The sequence below is a fragment of the Lactuca virosa genome, chromosome 4 (genome assembly GCF_052849685.1).
Source record: "Lactuca virosa cultivar CGN04683 chromosome 4, Lactuca_virosa_CGN04683_v6, whole genome shotgun sequence".
NCBI classification, from domain to species: domain Eukaryota; kingdom Viridiplantae; phylum Streptophyta; class Magnoliopsida; order Asterales; family Asteraceae; genus Lactuca; species Lactuca virosa.
The window spans coordinates 520,444,192-520,460,120 of record NC_136429.1 but is presented as its reverse complement, the minus strand read 5'-3'; positions in this window follow the sequence as shown (position 1 = coordinate 520,460,120).

Sequence of the window (15,929 nt, the reverse complement as noted above, 5' to 3'; positions counted from 1 at the left end):
AAGACCTAAAAATTGATAAAATAATATAATACCTAAAAATATGGTTAATTTATTTATGGTTTAATTAAAAAAATATAAGAATCAAATATAAAAATATAAGAGAATATGATTACATATATATTTGGTTTGAAATTTAATTGAAAAAGAAAAGATTAATTTCATTCAACCACTCAATCATCATACAACTCTTCTATTCAACCATCTTCCATATCATCATTCACACTCCATTCAACATTTATTCAATCCTAATCACTATCTATCCAACTCTTATTAAACTCTCATTGTGAATGCCCTAAGAGATAATCATTTTTTTTCTCTAAATCAAAAGTTTTTTAGGGGTTTATTGTACACAATATATTATAAATTTTGGAAATTTTTGTTTGTTAAACTATGGTTAAGGCATAAGATTTTATTTTGCCAAATTTATAAGTTTTTGTAAAATATAAAGTTTGGTTGTGGCTTTATAAATGAGGATGAGAAATACATATTTAAGAATTCTGTAACACCCTGTTTATTTATTAGATAAATAAATTAATTAATGAATGACTCGTAGCCCTAAAATTAATAATTATATAGCAAGGTGTTGGTTTCGAGGAGTTAAAAGTCACAATTATAGAAGTTGGGGGTTAAAATGTAAGTTTCAGATTTATTTTGTAAGTATTTATGGAAGCAGGGGTGAAATTAGTAAATATTGAACCTGAATTGTAAAGAATTATAATGTTGAGGGCTAAAAGGGTAAAATTAGGACTCATTTTGAAAGGAATAGGAGGAGGAGGGGCTGGTTGTGTCATTATGGGAAGATGTTTCATATAACCGGGTATATAGCCTCTCAATTGTTCAAACCCTAACCATAATACTCAACCTATTCATCAGCCGCCACTCTCCCACCCTTATGTCTCCCCATCGACGGCGCCAACATGCTACCTCCGATCAGCCGCCGACGACTAGGACCACCGAAGCCAACAGTCGTGCCCCATCCTCCTGACCGAGAGATCTGTTGGAGACCAAGTCGGAGCAAGGGTCCCTAGCCGCCGCAACCATTGGAACGACTTCGATCGCTGCTGCTTTTCCGGGGGTTGCCGCCGTCGTAGCCCCGCTACCGGAAACGACGTGTTCGCCGAGATGGCCGCCAAGACCGACGATCGAGTGGGGTTTTGCTGCTGCGAGGGTCGTGAGTGACCGGAAGATCGATGGTAAGCCCATCTTCCGCCGTTAGTGTCGCCGCCAGCCACGACTGCTGTCACTTCCGTTGACGGCAAGCTGTTTCAGGATCTCAGGCGACGCTCATGTGTGTGTGTTACCTTGCTGTCACCGTAAACGAACTCGTGAAGACCGCCCTTCGCTGGGTGTTGCCGCCTGCCGCCGCCATTAGCGCCTCCGCCGCCACCGTACGCCGCTAGGTGGGTGGCTGGGTCCTTTCTACCAACAAAACGCGTGTGGGTGTATTTTTGTCGAGTAGGTGTTGCGTGTAGGGCTGTTTGGCCGGAAACTGCAAGAACATCCACCACCACCACCGTGAGGTGGTGGCTGCCGCCATAAGCCACCATGTGTGTGTGTTGATGTAGTTAGTGTGTGTTATTTTTTTTGGATTTGCACGTTGTAAACTGTAATCGTGACGGAATAATGAAAAAGGAAACTCTTAACCACCACCGTAGGATGGTGGCTGTCGCCTCCTGCCGCCACCGGCCGCCGTGTCGAGTGGCGGTGTGCTTTGATGGTGTTTTGGCTCGTTTGGATGTTTGGACAAGGGACTAAGAAACCCTAATGGGCCCAATGAGGCTTAATGGGCTTAATAAACCCTAACGGGCCCAATGAAGCTTAACGGACCAAAAAGCCCAAACAGATGACTAATGGGCCTAGTGAAACCTTAATGAGTCTAATGAACCTTAATTGATCAAAAGACATATCAATTGGGCCTATTAGGCTAAGATGGGGTTGGAAACCCTAATTAGGGTTTGGAAAACCCTAATGCAATGAAACCCTAATTCGAGACTTATCGGGACCGCATCGAAATTATTTAATGAATTTAATATATTAATTAATAATCATTGCAAATTAACCTAAGGCCATGTGGGACTTAATGGATTAAGTCCTTAATGGGTTAAGTAGGAAACTTAACCCTAATCATCATTTTATGTGGAGCCCTAATTTCACTTGGGCCTTAAGTTGGGCCTTTTTATTGGGCCTAGATGATTGGGTTATTAATGGGCCATCCAAAGTCAAGCAATTGGACTAGAATAATTTAATGGGCCTAGGGTAAGGCTCATGTAAGGGGTTTGGGCCCAATTTGGAAAATTGGGCCATAGATGGGCCAAAGTTTGGACCTTAATGATTATATGATGTTGGGCCTTAGAATAAGACCATGTATAAGCCTGGGCCCAATTTGGAAAATTGGGCCATATGTTGGGCTTTGATTCCTAATTGACTTTGGGCCTATGGATTGGGCCTTGGGCTTGCATAAAGCCAAGCTTGGGGTAATGTAGTAATTATCCAAAGTATGTACTCATGGTTATGTAGTGGAACCCAATTATTAATTGGGTGTTATTTTGGTGTTGACAGTTCGGGAATCTGTCATCCAGCAGCTGGGGTTGAGTCTGCGGGACTTCAGCAGTGTGGGATTGTGTCTACGGGACTTCAGCAGTGTGAGGTGAGTTACCTTCCAGTAGGAGTGGGTCTACGGCCACAATGTCGGCCCACTAGTAGGAGTTGTTTCTTAGATGATTGTCTTTGTGATAATTATTTGGTGTGTTGTTATCTGATATGCTTTATGTGTTAGGATGCTATGACATATGTGTTAGTAGTGTTAGGGGTGATATAGCCCCTAGTTACCGGTTGAAAGATACCGAAGGGGTAGATAGTACCCATGCATGCCTAGCAGTGTGATTATGATATGTTATTATGTGATAGTGGTAGGGGTGAAATAGTCCCCGGTTACCGGTTGAAAGATACCGAAGGGGTAGACAGAACCCATGCATGATATGTTGTGATGTGATCAGTGTGATTATGATATGTTATTATGTGATAGTGGTAGGGGTGAAATAGTCCCCGGTTACCGGTTGAAAGATATCGAAGGGGTAGACAGAACCCATGCATGATATGTTGTAATGTGATCAGTATGCTTATGATATGTTATTATGTGATAGTGGTAGGGGTGAAATAGTCCCCGGTTACCGGTTGAAAGATACCGAAGGGGAGGTTAGCTCCCGGTTACCGGTTGAAAGATACCGAAGGGGAGCCCAGCTCCCAGTTATGCCAGACAGATACCGGTTGAAAGATACCGAGGGATAGACATTATGTGGTATGTGGTATGATGGGGGAACTCACTAAGCTTCGTGCTTACGGTTTTCAGTTTTGGTTTCAGGTACTTTGTTTTCAAGGAAAGGATTCGGCTTGATCGCAGCGCATCACACTATGTTTTCCGCACAGGAGATCTTTGGGATTACACTCTGATATGGTTTTATGATAATATGTTTTGATTATTGACACTTTGGTTTTGACATGAGATATTAATATGAATGTTTTTATATTGTTGGTTTTATATAATAACTTAATTAAAACGAAATTTCTGGTCTTGAATTTTGGGACGTTACAAGTTGGTATCAGAGCCTTGATTTGAGGGATTCGGGCACACTCCCAGGTGTGCCTGAACTCAAACTAAGGACTTGGTATGAATATTTTCAAAAGTAAAACCCTTTTATAAAAAGAAGTTTGAAAAGAATTTGAAAAGAGAAGATAACTTTGAAAAGAACAAGGTGTGTGATGCGTGCAATCAGCCGAGCTCAAGTAAGTTTTCCCCAAGATACCCATACATGTTATGATATGTCATGTTATGATATGATTATGAGAATTGCATGCTAGATTAGGGCTAAGGATTTAGGAGGATGTCTTATATGCCTGTTGTATGTGTTTGTAGACTTGCATGCTAGTACTGATCAGTCAGTAATAGGATAGCCTATTTAGGTTATGCTTGATTGTATGAGCATTTGAATTGCATGTACAGATTCCTGATTAGAGAATAGAATGATTTGATTGGAATATGATGTTTAGATTTTCCATTGTCTAAATGTTGTTTGCTTTGTGCTTTGTGGGACTTTTAGTAATGTGAGCTAACTATTAAGTGAATATGCTAAGTCACATGTGGCACAGGCTGGATAATCTCAGAGAGATAGATTTGACCCTATTGCACAACTCTTGTTTGAGTCCAACCGTTCTAGGGATGGGTCTCTTACTCGAAGGATTATCTGATCTCTGTTGCATGTGGCTATATTAATAAGGTAGCTAGTTGACATTACTGGGAATCTTTCAGCAGCTGAGGACTGGGTGAGTTCGGGAACCTAGGAAAGCCTAGGATATGTTACAGTAGGTTAGTAGTGAGGCTCAGTGAGACTTGGGTGTACCAGCTTGAGGAAGTGACTTGGAGGATTCGGGAGGATTGCTAAGGAAAGTATGGATAGGTGTGGAAGGTAGTATTGGGCCCGTACTACTGAAAGCACAGGATCCATACTCGAATCGGTGAGAGTCTTGGAGAATCTGAGAAGCTTCGGGGAGAAGTTAGTGACCTGTTTTGGGGACAGAGGATGTTCCAGTTGTTGCAGCTTAGCCATTGGCAAGCGAGTTAGAGAGCGTGGCAGGGTGTCAGACCCTGAAGGTTATGATTTCCAAGAAGTTGCAGATGCAAGATCGATTTGGAGCACCCTGGAAAGAGAGGGTTGTGCCAGGTGCGTATAGTAGTGGGTCCCGGGAAGAGACCCATGACTTCTAATCATTGGGTGAAGGGCCAGCAGGGCCAGAGTCAGTGCAACACGTACAGGAAAGTGCACAAGGGAGTTTTTCGCTCCAAGGGTTTAGGCTACTACAGGGTAGCGGGGTTGGTCATGTCAGCAGAAGGTGATCAGTATTCCTCCAGATGTTGCAGGTATGTCATCTTCTATTGCTACTAGATGGATGTTGGGGATACGTATCACTTTGGGATTGTGAGTGAGTTTGGATAAGTCAGACCTCAGGTCGGTTTTCCTGCTAGTGTCGAGGATCATATATGCCATCCTGCATGTCGAAAGGTCCTTGATGAACCCACAGAGGGACACATCTTGCGGAGTGGGTTCCGCGTGTACCGTTATCATTCCGGATCTTTATCGGGATCTATGCAGGAGTATTATTTAGAGGATACTCGGTCAGGGTTGGAGTGATAGTTCTCCAGTGAAGTCAACGTTCAGGGGTTCTATCATTGTTCAGGTGTGGTCGGTAATTGTCTATGGATGAACTTTGGAGTTCAAGGCACTACCGTTGTTAGGACAGAGCTGGTGACATGAAGAGGGTAGTGTCAGTCGCGGGTGTTAGATGCATAAGTGGTTGGTCATCGGATGTTCAAGAGAATTGCATTCCTCGCATGGTTTGTGTTCGGTTAGAGTTCAGTGGTGCTGCAATATTGGAAATGGGAACGAGGATTCATCAGTTAGATTGAAGATTAAGCTCTTCAGTGGACAACATGGGAGATGGATTGAGGTGTCAGACTGGACCAGATCTCAAGGGTACTCTTCAGGATTTCAGAGAATGGGTGATCTCAAGGTTTAACCGGTGATTAATCGCTAGCATTGGTAAGCACAGGTTGTCATCAGTGGGATACTAGAAAGCGAGAAGGATTGGGAATCCTTCAACTCTCGCGTACAGTGAAGACTTAGTCGAATCTAAGTGAGGGAGAGACTTTTTATAAAGTTATCCAACTGTGAGTTTTGGTTGCGCAAGGTGCAATCTCTTGGGCACCTTGTCAACCAGAAGGGTATTCTGGTCGAACCGGCCAAAATAGAGGCCGTGATGCAGTGGGAGATTCCTGTCACACCCCCGAACCAGACGGTGGAAACGTCTGAGGGCTCGTGTGACTTAAATTGAAATATCATCACAATGAATAAACATGAAACATAACATAAACATCGCCATGCATTAATACATTACAACTGACCTTGTTCACATCAAGTACATTGTTTACATGACATATTCCACAACATAAATTGTCTGATGATTAACATTTCACACAAAGAAATTTCCTGAGACACACTTGGAGGTTCTTCAGTCTAACGATTTCCTGAGAATACAAGTTATTTTGAAAACGGTCAACATATATAATGTTGGTGAGTTCATACGCATGTTTGATATAAAACTAGTCTGTATTGTTTGTAAAACCCAGAAAATCCGATATTTTCTGTAACAAAAGCTGTTTGCGAAAAATATGTGATGATCCCATAAGTGCATATGTATGTGATTTCAAAACATGTAAAAGTGAATGTTCTTCATAATTGTTCCTTCTATTATAGTTGTTGTATGTAGAAGTGAATAATGTCGTTTCCCCGGAAAACCCCATGTTTTCCAATTTAAATGGTATGATAGTTTTGTATTATTGTATGAATCATTTTGCATCGTCACCGTGAATGAATATGATTTCCCATGAATACTAAAATGGTAATGGATCTCTATGTGAGTCGTTATAACTGTTGGGTTTTGAGCATTCTAACACTCCTATGGTGTACATGCAACCCTAGAAACCTTGGATCTATGTTTGACTAAGATACATGCAAATAATTATTTTTCCAAGGTTCTTATCCTAACTAGCATGGCATGGGGTACTTGAATCAAATAAAACTAGTAGAATTACTTACCTTGTAGTAGTAGTTGATTGCTTGGAGTTTGAGAGCCTAGCATCAATAATGTGGATGCCTCAAATGGAAGTCACAAATCACCACAAACTTGGAAACTTGAGAGAATAGTCACAAACTTCTTGAAATCAGCCCTCTTAGTTTACACACATCAACTAGTGCAATTTCAAGAACCAAAGCCTCCTTTATATAGTGTGGTGGATTAGGGTTACATCCATGTAAACCCTAATACCCATGTCTTTTCATTTCCATGAGATCCATGGGTTAAAGCTCCATGGAGTATCCATGGACTTTCCATGCAAGCCTAGCCCATTCCAAAATTGCATTAGCCCACACTATATAAATACAAGAGCCCATATTTAATTAGTCATACTTTTGATCTCTAAATTAATTCTAAATTAATTATAGATCAACACTAATTAAATAATATGATTTTATATTAATATATTAGAACTTATAATATATTAATAAATCATAACTTATACTATTCTCAAAAGATTATCTGTAAATTGTTCGGGTGAAGTGCAACCCAAATGGACCATGCCGGGTCGGGTCAAGTACATATCAAATATAGTTATGGACTTAGACACTATCTCCAACAGTCTCCCACTTGGATAAGTCTAATAACTATAGTTGCAAGTATGACTTCAGGAACCGATCAGCAATCGTAGCTCTTAAAACTCTGTTGAACTATGAAACGCCATTTTAGATAAGTGATCATATAATCCTCTGTTCTAGTATCAGCCGGACAAATACATGGAACATGGTCTTGCTTATTGTCCAACATTTGTTTCCCGATTTCTGATTTGTTTGACATAGAACTTAACTGAACACATCAATTTAGTTCTGACCGGGCCCGGTACATAGGTCAAAACAAAATCATCGAGGGGCCCAGATATCGCTTCTAATCCTAGAAGGAACAGATAAACTTCGACTCATATGTTTGCTCTACTACTTGTTGAACTACACACAAAGGCACGGTTTATAACATCGAGTTACCAATGCGTTTTCGTGCAATCAATGCATAACCAACTCATAGGCAACAAATCATATCTCTAGGTTTGAAGACTTATATGATATTACCGTCTCACGATCACTCGAGATAAATTCCATGAAGTGATACAAGTGAGCGTGGGTTGAATCCAATACTCAGAACTTATGAGCACTCATGAGTGTTGTAGCCCCGCTTTGTCTAACATCTTAGACCTCTACAAGCCAACCCATGACAGTCTTGATTCATATCTACTTCCAACATATGACCGACTGTGGAGAGTTTGAATAATATGATATAAACCATAACATAATTATTCTGGAAGTCAAAACATGCAAAAAGAAATAATAGTAAACGATTGACAAGAGATAGCAACACTTTACTCATAAATAACAGCTTTTATTTATCATCAAATGTCAATTACATTTTACAAATTTCAAGATTATCTAACTACTAAAACTAATATCATCCTTCAGCCCTATGCTCCGAGCATGCTGGAGATGCTTAGCCCGAGTCAGTCCCTTCGTGAGGGGATCTGCTGGGTTCTCATCCGATGATACCCTCTTTGCCACGAGGATTCCTTCTTCTATTCGATGTCTGATGAAGTGATATTTTCTGTCAATGTGTCTGGATCTCCCATGATCTCTTGGTTCCTTGGCTAAGGCAACCGCACTATTGTTGTCACAGAAAATCTCCATTGGCTCCTTCATAGCTGGTACAACTCCAAGGTCTCCGATGAAGTTCGTTAGCCATATAGCCTCCTTTGCTGCCTCGCTTGCTGCTATATACTCTGATTCACAAGTGGAATCAGCCACTGTCTCCTGCTTGGAACTTTTCCAAGTAATTGCCCCTCCGTTTAGAGTAAAGACCCATCCCGACTGAGAGCGGAAATTATCCCTGTCAGTCTGAAAGCTAACATCACTGTACCCTACAACTCTCAAGTCCTCACTGCCACCGAGGGTATGGACCCAATCCTTAGTCCTCCGTAGGTACTTGAGGATATTCTTTACCGCAGTCCAGTGTGCCTTGCCAGGGTTCCCCTGATACCTGCTAACCATGCTCAAAGCAAAGGCTACATCAGGTCGAGTACACGTCATAACATACATGATCGATCCTACATCTGAAGCATAAGGTATTCGACTCATTTCTGCTATCTCAGCCTCAGTACTAGGGCTTTGTGTCTTACTCAATCTGGCGTTACTCTGGATGGGTAACTCTCCTTTCTTGGAGTTATGCATGTTGAACCTTTTCAACACTTTGTCCACATAGGTGCTTTGACTAAGTCCAATTCGTCTTTTACTCCTGTTTCTCAAAATCCTTATCCCTAGGATATAGGCAGCTTCTCCAAGGTCCTTCATAGCGAAACACTTCCCAAGCCAGGACTTTACTTCCTGCAGGGTTGGGATGTCATTTCCTATGAGTAGTATGCCATCCACATACAGTACCAAAAAGCTGACTATACTCCCACTAGCCTTGATATAGACACAAGATTCATCTTCACTCCTTGAAAAGCCAAATTCTTTGACTTTCTCATCAAAGCAAAGATTCCATCTGCGAGGTGCCTGTTTTAATCCATAAATGGATTTCTCGAGCTTACACACTCTACTGGGGTACTCTGTACTGACAAAGCCCTCTGGCTGAACCATGTAAACATCTTCAGCCAACTTTCCATTAAGGAAAGCGGTTTTGACATCCATTTGCCATATTTCATAATCATGAAATGAAGCAATGGCTAACAGAACCCTAATAGACTTAATCTTGGCCACTGGTGAAAAGGTCTCATCATAATCAACTCCCGGAGTTTGAGAATAACCCTTTGCAACCAGTCGTGCCTTATAAGTGTGTACATTACCATCCATGTCGGTCTTCTTCTTGAAGATCCATTTGCACCCAACTATCTTACGATCAGGTACATTATCAACCAAGTTCCAAACTTGATTGTCATACATGGACTGTATCTCGCTATCCATAGCCTCTTTCCATTTAGCAGCCTCAGGGCCTGCCATGGCTTCCGTGTAGCTGTTAGGCTCATCCAGATTTACCAGTGTGTTATCACTGATTAGTGTCTCACCTTCTGCAGTAATATGAAAACCATAATAATGCTCAGGTGCATTCCTAACTCTGGTGGAACGCCTCAGAGGTATAGATTCTTCAGTCGGCTCAACATGAGTTTCCTCCTCAGGTTGAGGGCTAGGGTTTGAGGTTCCTTCACCACTTGACTCTTGAATTTCCTCAAGGTCAACTCATGAATTCTCTCTCTCGAAAGAATCCTCTTCTTGCTACAAAGACCACATTATCACTGGGTCTGTAGAAGATGTAACCAAAGGATTTCTGTGGGTAGCCGATGAAAATACACCTTTCGCTTCGGGGTTCGAGCTTATCGTGAGTCTCGCATCTCACGAAAGCCTCGCAACCCCAAATCTTGATGTGGTCTAGATTGGGAACTTTTCCAGTCCACAACTCGTGAGGTGTTTTGGCAACCTTCTTTGTAGGGACTAGATTAAGGATATGGGCGGCAGTCTCTAAGGCATACCCCCAAAATGAGATTGGTAGCGAAGCTCGACTCATCATGGAACGAACCATGTCCAACAAGGTCCGATTGCGCCTCTCAGCTACACCATTCAACTGTGGTGTCCTAGGAGGTGTCAATTGTGAGACAATCCCACATTCCTTAAGATAGTCAAGGAACTCAGTACTAAGATACTCACCACCACGATCGGATCGAAGCATCTTAATGTTCCTGCCCAACTGATTCTCCACTTCTTGCTTAAACTCTTTGAATTTCTCAAAGGTTTCTGACTTGTGTTTGATTAGGTAGACATATCCATATCTACTAAAATCATCAGTAAAAGTCACATAGAACCGATTAGCATCTCTTGTGGCGGTTCTGAAGGGTCCACACACATCCGTGTGTATGAGGTCCAACAAACCTTCACCCCTAGCACAAGTGCCAGTAAAAGGTGACTTTTTCATTTTACCAAGCAAACAAGATTCACAACTATCATCTGACTTTAGGTCAAATGACTCCAAGACTCCATCCTTTTGGAGTTGGCCTATGTGTTTCTTGCTTACATGTCCAAGACGACAATGCCATAAGGATGCTTTATATAAGCTAGTGGAAGAGTTAATACACAATACATTATTTCCTAGATTATCTACAACAGATACAGTTTCATACACGCCATCACAAGGTAATGCTTTAAAATAAAGAACATTATTAAAGAAAGCATCAATACTACCATTATTATTATCAAAATAAAAGGTAAAACCTTGTTTATACAATGCATGAAAGCAAATAACATTTCTTGCCATTTCTGGCGAATAATAACATTTATTCAAATCTAATGTAAACCCACTATTTAGCACTAAGGAATAAACTTCTATCTTGGTGACAGGTGAAGCTTTCCTGTTTCCCATGATCAAGTTTATCTTTCCCTGCTCCACATTCTCACTTCTTTTTAGTCCCTGCTAATCACAACATATGTGAATACCACAACCTGTATCAAGGACCCAAGACTTAGAATGAGGTGAGTTATTAGACAATATAGTGTATATACCTGCATGGTTGGGTTTTACTTTCCCATCCTTCAAATCTTGCTGGTACTTTGGGCAGTTTCGCTTCCAATGCGACTTTTCATGGCAATAGAAGCATTCAGCCTCATTAGGGTTAGCAGAAGGAGTGACAAAACCTTTCTTGGTTTTGCTTGAAGAGGAGCCTTCAAGGGTCTTACCCTTGGTACCCTTAGAAGGGTTCTTTCTCTTCTTCCCTTTGCCATGCCCGATTGCCAAGACATTGGCCGCAGTTGGAGTAGGAGTAGGACTAGTAACAACCGACTTACCCTTTAGACCACTTTAGGCGGTCTTCAAGAGTCCTTGAAGTTTGCTGAGGGTGACTTCTTCCTTGTTCATGTGATATGTCATGCGGAATTGATCATAACACGATGTCAAGGAGTGCAAAATGATGTCTATTGCTAACTCCTCAGGGAAGTTCACATTCAGCTTCAGTAAACGGTCCACATACCTTTTCATTTTCTGCATGTGGCCCGTGATGGGTTCACCATCCTTCATTCGGGTTGTTATCATGGAGGAGATTATTTCATATCGCTCTTGACGAGCACTTTGATGGTAGCTGTCCATCAAGTCCTGGTGCATCTCAAAAGGATAATAGTCCTCATAGGACTTTTGGAGCTCGGCTGTCATGGTGGCCATCATGATGCATGCCACTTTTGTAGCATCTCTTTCATGTACCTCATATTCAGCAAGCTCTTCAGGAGTAGCAATTGGCTCGGGTACCTTCAGCTCCTTGTCGAGAACATATTCTTTGTTCTCATACCGAGTGACCATCCTGATGTTTCTGATCCAATCTGTAAAGTTGGACCCATCAAAGATGACTCTCCCACAAAGATTCATGAGAGAAAAGGAGCTAGTAGGGTTTGAGCCAGAAGCATTGTTATTGGAAGACATCTGAAAAGAAGAGGGAATAGATTAGATTAGATATAGAGATAGTCCTTAACAAAACACCCAAATGTAATATTAAGGCTAGGACCCAACACAATATTTTATAACTTAGAAGAGGGATGCCGTAATCTAAGCTATAAGATATTTGAAGGTAGGTGAATGACGATTCACCAATTTCCACCATGAAAAACGAAATATTTAATTAGGTTTTAATTGGTTTAGAAACTCCTAGATTCTTTGAGATTCATTGAACTTTCTTCAATGGCATGTTTCAATCTCGAGTGTGCCCTTCAAGTTTTGTGACTGGGATGACGAGGATCACAAAACAAGGTGTGAAGTAACCATGCAAATTACTTGGTACCCTTAATGTATTACCCCTCAATCGATGTGCCGGTTAACCACACACGCTCCATCGATACTATGATAAACATTAAGTCACCCTTTACCTACCTTGTTAAGTTCAAGTTAGTGTGCCGGTTAACCACACACGCTCCACTAACGACTTAAACAAAGTGTAAAGTGTAATTTCATGGATTAGCACCTTATTCACATTTTCCTAAAATAACTAAGATTGGGAATTCAATAAAGTTTAGTTACTTTAGTATTATCATTATACTTTTAATGAGAATTTATAAGTCCTTGTCCTACCCGTTCGGCTAACGACCCTCCACCGATCAAGGAAGCGGTGGGTGAGAGTGGACACCCATTGCCATTTTATAGGCAACAACCTTATACCCCCCTTATAGACCGACTTCGTGAATGAGGTGTACTAGCGGTAAGACGACTTGATCTTATACATATATAAATATTATTAAACTTATAATATTATAAAGTATAAGGGTTGAATTTTAACTTTTAAAATTCTAGGGGTTGGAATTAAAGTTTTTAATATGACTTTACATGTTCCAAAACTTGAGGGCAAGTTTTGTAAACTTTCAAAACTTTTCATTTCTCATAACTTATGAGTTAATGGTTATTAAAAATGAAGACTCTTCATTTTTTGTAACCTATGTGTTCTTTTAATGGTTATTTATAAATCTGACTTTTGGTTATCCATAACTTAAGAACTAGTTATGGACTCCATTAAAACACATAAAGATCAAGAATTAATCTAATCAATTATTAGCATATAATTTCTATGATCTTCTAAACTCATATGTTTATGAATGTTCATATCAAAAATTTCAAGAATCGTAAGTACATATACAAAACTTGAAATTTTGATACGAGCTTTTGAACACAACTTCGACTTTCAAGTTTTTTTTTTGCATCAAGTATCAAATAAACAAACCAGACTCTGATACCACTGTTGGGTTTTGAGCATTCTAACACTCCTATGGTGTACATGCAACCCTAGAAACCTTGGATCTATGTTTGACTAAGATACATGCAAATAATTATTTTTCCAAGGTTCTTATCCCAACTAGCATGGCATGGGGTACTTGAATCAAATAAAACTAGTAGAATTACTTACCTTGTAGTAGTAGTTAATTGCTTGGAGTTTGAGAGCCTAGCATCAATAATGTGGATGCCTCAAATGGAAGTCACAAATCACCACAAACTTGGAAACTTGAGAGAATAGTCACAAACTTCTTGAAACCGGCCCTCTTACTTTACACACATCAACTAGTGCAATTTCAAGAACCAAAGCCTCCTTTATATACTGTGGTGGATTAGGGTTACATCCATGTAAACCCTAATACCCATGTCTTTTCATTTCCATGAGATCCATGGGTTAAAGCTCCATGGAGTATCCATGGACTTTCCATGCAAGCCTAGCCCATTCCAAATAAGCATTAGCCCACACTATATAAATACAAGAGCCCATATTTAATTAGTCATACTTTTGATCTCTAAATTAATTCTAAATTAATTATAGATCAACACTAATTAAATAATATGATTTTATATTAATATATTAGAACTTATAATATATTAATAAATCATAACTTATACTATTCTCAAAAGATTATCCGTAAATTGTTCGGGTGAAGTGCAACCCAAATGGACCATGCCGGGTCGGGTCAAGTACATACCAAATATAGTTATGGACTTAGACACTATCTCCAACAATAACCACGCATAATAATGACTAATTCGTCTGTCTTGGCATTTTTCCAAACGCCGGTTTTGATCACGATTTTGTCACCCTAGACTGGCCAAGTCTAACTGTAGCGAACAGCTCAGGTGTGGGGGAGTCACCCCCGTATAGATCTATACACAAACTCTCGCTCTCCTTCCAGGAGACTCTGATTATAACTACAGACTACGACCGACACTTATTGGTGTCACCCGTTATTTCTCACTAAATCCAAATGAAATTGAATAACATTGTTTTACAACCCGATTTATGTTTACTTGAATAAAAGGTAAGCCTAACAGACGAAGAGAAGAGGACAACGGAGGCCCACTAACTTTGTATGTTATTACGGCTGTCGAGTATGCTATGGACACGTTATAGCTCATTAAGCACATGTTGAATATTTAGGACCATATTAGCAATGCAATCGGGCCACTAGGGCCCAATAGCATTTTGAAACTAAGAAAGGCCCGTCGGGCATGTAATTGGGTCACCGGAAGCCCAATAAACATGTGTGAATATATTGGACCCAATAATCATGATATTGGGCCAATAGGCCCAATAGCACGAATATAAGGTATTTGAGCCCAATCGTTGTATCATTTATCTGTTTATCGATTTTAAGTTCGTAGTGTAGGTTTTGTTGTATGTCAAATGTTTATTTGCGATGTTAAAAATACTTTGACGTTTGTTTTATAACGAAGCCTTGGTTATATATATATATATATATATATATATATATATATATATATATATATATATATATATAAACATTTTTAAAACCATGCGTTATAAATTTTATATTCTTGGCCTAATAATTAAATATTAGTCTATTTGACCCAAAAATATTGATTTTGACCAATTCAGCCACTTTATTAGTAAAAATGACACTTTTAGTCCCTTTTGATGAAAATTGACATCTTTGGTCCTTAAACTATTTTTCTTGACATTTTCGGCCCAAGCATAATTTAAATAATAATTTCAGCCTAAAACTATTGTATTTATAGCTAGTTTTGGTGAAAATAACATTTCTAACACATTTTTGTCAAAAATATCATTTTTGGCTTGATTTTTGTGAAAATACACATTTTTATGGTTTTTGACATTTCTGACCCGGTTGTTGGAAAATTTGTAGAAAAATCATCGTAAGTCGAAATTTGGATCCGTAAATTCTAGAAGTTTGGAAATTTTGTCTACTTTGTTCATAATTTTTTTCATAATTTTTAATGGTCTCTAATAAGTGTGAAATTGCTCACCATCACAGGCTGGTCCGAAATTATTTCAAATATGATAGACAGTTTTGTAAAATTCACCAAAAATTGTAGAAAAATCGTATAAAAACGTGAGAGTAGTCATTTTAAAGGTATAAACCTGAACTTTGTTCATGTAAAACAGTGTTAAAAAATATTATCATTAAGGTGGTCAAAACAGTTCTAGATTGGACCACAACGTTTCTGTCAAGGGCTGATTTTTTAGTTTAGTTTATAGATCTTTGAACCCAACACTCATTTTTGCTATTTTAGGTGTATAAATCCCAGATCTACAAATTTACATGTATTATATGTGATAACACATACTTTTCTCAAGGTTTTCATGTAGATCTAAGTGATAAACTTCATATTCTTAACATATTTCTAGATTTATGAAGAAAATAACACATAATCACAAAATCAACTAAGAAATCACACAAGACATGCATATAACACATAGATCTACACATTTTACTTGTATTCTCTCCCAAAAATCATGTAAA